Genomic DNA, 7,796 nt, shown 5'->3' with positions numbered 1-7,796 from the left:
ATTGGACATAAAATGTGGTCTAATAATTTTTAAAAATGATGTGGTGTCATTTTGCAACAAATATTTGATAGTTCTTTCATAAAAAACAATCATTGTTGCTCGAAAAATAGACAATGCTTTTCTTGTGAAAAAACTTAACTTTATTAAATTACGACTAATTTAGATGGTCATAACATCTTTAAAGTGTTTACTGTGTTCTGATTGGTCTATAAGCCTCTCACGTGGATCATGCCTCCAACACCGTTGGATACCGCTGGATTCGACGGCAGCCCTCATCCCCCTCACACTCTCACCCCTCGCCCGTCTCACCCCCTCGTCCAAACCCTAGCTTTCCTCGCGCCGCACCCGAGCCGTGCCTCCTTCCCTCCGCACGCCGCCACAGCTCGCCGCCGACGGCCTCCACTTCTCTCCCACCCGCCTCTCTCCCACCCCAGACGGATCGCCCAACACATCCATCTCTCCTCTCCTGCAACCCCCCTGTCTCTCTCCCCGCACTTCACAGCGACAACAAGCACTCCCAGATCCCTCCGGATGCCGGACTTGGAGGAGTCTGTGCAGCCCAAGCCCGCCGACCCCTCCGCCCCGCCCCCCGCCGCCGGTAGAAGATGGAGGCCCCGAGCTCCCCCTACGCCTCCTCGCCCTAGCCGCGCCCAAGCGCGCGCCCCTCTCCTCCCCGCTGCCCCCGCAGGATCGCCCCGACGCCGACCACGACGCTGCCGAGCCCGAAGGTAACTAACCACACACATCCCTGTGTTCTCTCCGCGAGCTGAGCTCCGGGTCCGCTCGCGTACGAGCGTGGCCACCGCGGCTGCACGCGCGGATCTGCGAGATCCGGGCCCTGGCGCCCCGCCGCGAGCCTGAGATCTGCGGCCGGCCGCTGTGGTGGCACCTGATTTGTGGTGGCCGGTTCCATGGCAGCGAGCGCTCACAACTGGCCAAGGATCATTCATGCTCAGCCCCTTTGTTTCGCACCTCACATGCCGCTGCGCCCGTTTGACCTCGCTGCAGTGCACGGGGGGATGGCGGTTTGGTTAATGTGCTCTGGTTCGTTCGTTGGCTGATTCAGTGCCATTGCCTGCGCTCGAGTAGAGTTTAGTACACTACAGCGCGCCTGATTGTGCACAGCTACACTTATTTACTTTGTTTCAGATGCGTGATTGTAGTTTTTTTTGTTATTCCGGAGTAACAAAATTTTCTTTTGTGCTGTGCTGCAGAAGACGTACTCTTGTGTAGTTCAGTTAGAATAATTGCGATCTCTATTATCCAGTATGACCTTATAACAGTTTGGAATGATCTGTTTTGATTTACGAACACTTACTAGCCGTAGTAGTCAGTCCTTAGCTCTGTATGGTGGTCGTTGCTTCGTTGAATTGCTTGGCGTCGCTGTAGCCGTAGTAGCCAGTGCTACCGTTTCCACAATCGATGCTTACGGCCACTGCACACAGTCTATTTTAATCCTTAGCATCCACTTCATATTCTTCTAGTACTGATATTCTTCTCTGAATTCATAATTTTTCACAGAGAAGCTGCAACCTGCAGAATGCAAGAAAGGGCTGATGTGTGTTGCGTCCTCGCCATTTCTGGACATCAAGGTTGGGCAGACCTACCAGATGTCCTGCTTCATTCGATTGTTGCTCTGGTGGGCTCCTTCTCTGACCTTCTTGCCTTCGCGGTCTGCAGGTTCTTGTCATCGTCCTATGTGAGCTGCGAATAGCTCATCCATCCCACCAACCCCGATAATTTTTATATATGCTTGCTATGGGTTTCCATTCAAAGCTATAAGGTCGTTAACTGCTATCTTATTCAGTTTTTTTCTTCCCTGTATCTATCAAGCTTAGTCATGTTTACACACAGCTTCAGTAAATGGCATTGTATATGTTTTTCTCAGTAAATGCAAGACATTGTATTCAACACTAATCTCCTAAGTATGCCATGAGCATGTGAATAGCTCAATCCTGTTGTCTTTGTGCTTAGTGCTTACTGCCTAGGTGTTCTCAGTTTACAAAGGGTTTTGGGAGTACTTGCCTGTTGCAAATGGATGGGCCTGTTGTTAGATGCATGAGTCTGACACTCCAGTGATTTCTAACTTAGACACTTGTATTTATGCAACTTTACCAACAATTTTGTTTGCAACAGCATTATGCACATGAGGCAGGACTATACAAGTGAATTGTCGCAGTAAGGTCCTTCCATGGATTTCATGTGGCTCCTTGAGTTGTAAGATGCAGCTCCAACATTGAATATATTTTGAATGTTTCCAAAGATACTCTCTGTTACGTTTACTTCAATATATACATGCATGTTACTGATAGAAGCTGGCTGCAGGAATCTGTACACATATATACTCTCTTGTACAGTGCATTGCTAGATCACTCACTAGGCATTATGTAATACTACTAGGAGATATGGGTGAGGGACTAAAAGGATGATACGCTTCCATGAATTTATTTGTAAGAAGTTTTTCTTGGCTGTGTACAAATCAACCCAAATGAATTTATGTTCTTTTTACTTCCAGAGTTATAGTGCACTCATACTGTCATCACATTGCGTGTTCTTGCTGCATATACCTCTCTATTTGCTTAGGCAGACAACTACTTATGTAATATGCAAACAACAACAACAACATAGCTAGTGATGCTAATTCTACCTCTTGTTACAAAATCAGAATTCCTCTTGTTGCACATGACAACTCCGTTTCCTCTTGTTACAGAATCAGAATTCCTCTGTTTCTTATGCTACTCTGCTAGAACTCTGCTTTTCTACTTGTCATATTGAATATACATGTTCTAAACATTATACAGTACTTTCGTTGTTAACTCCAAACAACTTGGGATCTTCTCTTCTACATGCAGCAACTGGCTTACCAGTACGCCGCCAAGGGGGCATGCCTTGCCCTGGTAGCAAGGAGGGGGCATACCTTGCCCTGCAGACAGCAAGGTGAGACCATCGTGATCCACCCTCCCACTTCCTTCTCGTGATTCCCTAACTGCTCAACATGTTGATCTGTTCTTAACATCTGAAACTTGCTGTCTGCAGGGTGACTAGTGATATTCAGTTTTTGTGTGTGTTTTCTACACACACACACACACACATGGTCCTTCCTTTTAAATCTCCTCTGCTGCTTACTGACAGAGTACTATGCATGTAGAGTAGTTGAGTAGTAGTGTGTAGGTTATGGCTGTAGTGTGCTCTCACGTTGCATAAAATTCTGGTATTGTGTTCATATAGCTAATTGCTGTTGTGCATAGAATTCCAGGATCTTTGCATGTAAGTTCTGGCTGTAGTGTGCTCTCCCGTTGTACATGCCCCTATCTTTAGTAAGATTAAATTGCTACTATTAATGATGAATGGTTGAGTTTTAAAACTTGAAGCAACACCTACTTTCTGGTCCTGTAGTGTTTAAAACTGATAATTATGATGCATTGGTCGGCCATATGGCCTTGTTTTTTAATGCATATATATATATATATATATATATATATATATATATATATATATATATATATATATATATATATATATGATGTAGTTGATAGGCCTTGATATCAACCTCTCAAGTTTATGTTCCCTGGTGTGTAGGTAACTAGTCATTTTTTGGCAAGCCTGTAATGAATTTATTAGAATTTTGCTCCTATTGCCGTGTACTGTATGAAGCAAAAAGGTCTATATTAGTGAGGATGTAAATGTAGAAGTATAGAAACCATAAATTCAAGCTTCTGCTGTAGCATGCTCAATATATATTGTTATAGAATAGTGTTCTACAAAAGGTTGAAACACCATGGTCTCAGTCATTTGTAGGAAGTAGAAACACTAAGGCTGACATGCACTTCACTGTTTCATTCGTTTTTTCTAATTTAATTTTCTGGATAGTAAATTTGCGATTGTACGCCCTTTGTGAAAAAATTGCATTTTACGTTTCCATGCCCTATAATGCTGAAGCACCGTTCTCTGATATTCTGCACCACTGAAAGGGTGATATCTTGTATAAATTTGGCTTTTGGTAGGTAATCCTTTTCCCTGCCATGTTCAGGTGCATCACTCTGATGCCGATGAAGGGTGAGATCTTGGTCGACACTATGGAGAAGACCCTGAAGCCTGGTGTGTTCCTCAAATCGGGACTGATAGAAACCGAAGGGCCACTCGAAGCTGTCAAAGGGCACTTGTAGATCTTGTGGTTGTGATTACACTTGTAGAGACTTGTAGAGCTTGTGGCTGTGATTACCATTGTATCTAAGTTATATGATGTAACAGACTTATTTTGGCTGTTATTTGAAGTATTATCTGTGCTTTCTGGTTGTTTTGATTTGAATATTGGTTATTTATTTACCGATGAATTGAAAACATGGACCCGCATATTAGAACATGACAATCGGGACCCATTTCAGTAATGGACCCATCTCCTAAAAAATTACGAACCGTTGAGCCAGAAAGGCCTCAACCCGAAAACAAAAAAGGCTGAAATATTAGGCCAGGCCCATGTAGTAGAGCAGAATGACAAAAAAATGATAACTAAAAAGGCTGAATTAATGGGCTTGGCCCATATAGACACTGAATCGGATCGAGCTGAATCTTGTGCCACATCAGCTTGCCACGCTGAATGCCTACGTGGTCTGAGAAGGTTGCTAGTGACCAAAAATTTGGTCGTGGAACCAACAACCTTTTACATATGACAAAGAAGGTCACTAATTTCAGTTTACGAACGCTAGCTTTTGACTTTCTGCTTTTGGTCACAAAAAGATCATAAATGAAAAACTATGATCTTTCAAAGATCAATAGTGAGGGTCACAAGTTGACATATTTCTTGTAGTGTGGGTAATAACTCAGCTCACATTATCTTCAAAAATCTCTGGAGCACTGCATGCAGATTGAGACATAAGATTTTCTATTGGCTGCTACTGCAAGACAGAATCAACACCAGGAATCTTTTGCACAGTCAAAGCATGTTCTTACAAGATTATAATTGTGCCCTATGCTTAGAGGGTACTGAGGAAACTCTTTTCCACCTCTTTTGGAACTGTCCTTTCTCTCTTCTATGTTGGGATCATCTGACTCCCAATAAACACAGAGGCATTTTAGCTTATGATGAAATTTTGTGACTGTCAGTCACCTTCCAGAAGAAATTGCTTTGGACATTGTTGTGATGGGATGTTGGCGTATATAATCAGTTAGGAATGACAAGATTTTCAGATCAACTGCTCCACACTTGAACACTTGGAAACACTACCTTAAAGAACGACTCTGGACAGTTCAACTCAGGGCAAAACAGAGGAAAGTAGAGTAACTGATTAGTTGGATAGAACAACACCTATAATTCGAACATGAGTTTATTTCCTAGAACTAGAGTGGGTTAATGCTGTAATATTTGTACTTTATAATTTTTTTCCATGAAATTACCGTAGAACACTTGTAATTGTTCTACGGTCTCAGTTTCAAAAGAAAAAGAATGCTATAGTGCGCTATTTTTTTCACTATCCAGGAACAGTCTAGCACTTCATCATGCTAGCGTCCAGTAGAGATAAGTGATCAGTACTACTGACCATCTACAACTAGCACACCGTGGAAAACTGCACTGTTTTACTTTGCATAGTACTCAAGTTCATTAATCGATCAAGAACTGTATATGGACCTTGAGCTACTCGAGTCCAATACTTCGAAGCCCAATTCATTTTGTACGCGGATTACGGGCTGCTCTAGTCTAGTGTCGGCTATGCCTTTGTTGGTGGGCTGCTTAAAGCAAGACAAGAAAATCGACCGAAATTTAAGAAGTTTTCTGGTGACCGAAGAAATAGCAAAAAAAAATTAATGTATGAATTACATTTTAAGTTCGTAACACAAAATTAGGCACAACACGAACTCGTCAACTCAATAGTTCTTCCGAGGAGGCAACAACAAAGCGCAATACAAACTCGTTAACCGAGTAACCATAAAACGACCAGTTGCCTGAAATTCTGTGGTGGTGTCACCTTAAACAATAAAAAAGGATTTCTAAGGAAGAATGAATTAATGAAATTTGTATTGCCTTTCAAGAAGAAAGAAAATAAAAACAAAAATAATGAAAATTTTGTGCACATTTTAGACAAAAATCATGCTTTTTTATAATATGAAGAATAAGCATGTAACTGATTTTTGCAAAAAAAAACTATCTAAGAAAGGAATAAATTAGCGAAATTGGTATTACTCTTAAATAAGAAAATGAAATAAAAACTAAAAAATACAAGAAAAATGAAGTCAAACAAAATGAAGTATTCCAACAGATAATGAATAGTGGAATTGGTATTACCCTTCAAGGAGAGAAAATGAAAAAAAAACTATAATGAAAAAATGCGCGCACAGTTTACACGTAATTTTTATTTATTTTTAATAATATACTGGAATAACCATATAATGGTGGAACTTTTGCATAAAAATTTGTTTATGAAGGACTATATTAAGGGTATTGGTATTGCCCTTAAACAAAAATAAATGAAATAAAAAACTAAGACATTTTTAAAAAGTAAAGAAAAAAATAAGTTTTATATGGGGGAATAAATTAGTGGCATTGGTCTTACCGTTCAACAAGAAAGAAAAATTAAAATATATAATAACTTTTTTCGCAGAATTTCCATAGAAATAAAGTTTCTTTTATAATATGCAAGAATATGTATATAATAGTGAAATTTTCTGCAAAAACGAAGTAATCTAAGAATGAGTGCATTAGTCGCATTAGTATTACCCATTTAAGAAGAAAACAAATTAAATAAAAATGAAAACAAAATCAAGATAATGAAGTTTTCCAAAGGAGAATGGATAAGTGGGGATTAAATTACCCTTTAAAAAATTAAAACAAATAATGAAAAAAAGGCACACAATGTACACCAAAATTTCACTTCTTTATAGTGTGCAAGAATAAGTATATAATAATGATTTTTTTGCAAAAAAATAAATTTTCCTGAGATGGAATGAATTAGTGGATTGTTATTACCATTAAAGAAGAAATAAACTGAAATAAAAACTAAAGCAAAATCAAAATAATCAACTTTTCTAACAAAAACGAATTAGTGGCTTCGGTATTACCCTTTAAGAAGAAGAAAATGAAAATAAAATAAAAAACAAAGTTTTCTAAGAAAATATTGGTATTAGTGTACTTCCTTTATGAAGAAAGGAAATGAAAAATAATAAAACAAATAATGGCAGTAACTATTGGAAGAAATTATGCCGAAAAAGATCAAGGATACAATGGCTATCTGAAGAGGAGAGTAGCACAATTTTCTTTCTGCGGTGAGCATCTCTGAGGAGAAAGAACAAAAGAATTGAAAGGCTCCAGTTGCGTGATTGTTCTTTTTATGAGGAAATCCAATAGTTTCCGAATCATGTAGCCGACTTTATAAGAATCTATACAGCATATAAGGAACTGTGACGGTAGACAAGATTCTTTCTTGCATTCAACATAAGGTGACGGGGCGAAGAATGCACGACTGGACGCTCCATACATAGCTTAAGAGGTCAAAACTGCACTCTTTCAAATGTAACTGACTAATGCACCTAGGCTAGATGGTTTTGTCGCCCATTTTTTTCCAGCATCATTGTGTCATTTGTCAAGAAGTAACGAGGACAATATTGAATATCCTAAATGGCGTTCAAGAATTAGGGGAGGTAAACCAGACCTTGCTCGTCCCGATTCCAAAAGTTCTTGGCCATCTTCTCTTTCCCAATTTAGACCGGTTAGTTTATGCAATGTTGTCCTGAAAATCGTCTCTAAAGTGTAACCTAATAGACTAAAGAAGGTGTTGCAGGAAAAAATCAGAAGAGCAATTAAC

At 39.7% G+C, this 7,796-nt stretch overlaps 1 long non-coding RNA gene across 4 annotated transcripts; it reads left to right on the top strand.

Annotated features, from left to right (window-relative positions):
• The first annotated feature begins 245 nt into the window (after positions 1-245).
• On the top strand, positions 246-4,291 carry LOC125544907 (uncharacterized). Of its 4 annotated transcripts, XR_007299817.2 has the most exons (5): positions 246-728; positions 1,522-1,592; positions 1,681-1,783; positions 2,137-2,937; positions 4,031-4,291. It is a non-coding gene; the product is annotated as an uncharacterized LOC125544907 (long non-coding RNA). The 4 variants fall into 4 exon arrangements; XR_007299815.2 differs by having other exon boundaries at positions 1,681-2,937; XR_007299816.2 differs by having other exon boundaries at positions 1,681-2,937; positions 4,005-4,291.
• Positions 4,292-7,796: the final 3,505 nt, after the last annotated feature.

Source organism: Triticum urartu, chromosome 3A, assembly GCF_056163025.1.
Source record: "Triticum urartu cultivar PI428250 chromosome 3A, HENAU_Tu73, whole genome shotgun sequence".
In the NCBI taxonomy this organism is placed as follows: domain Eukaryota; kingdom Viridiplantae; phylum Streptophyta; class Magnoliopsida; order Poales; family Poaceae; genus Triticum; species Triticum urartu.
This window is presented reverse-complemented; position numbering and strand designations above follow the sequence as displayed.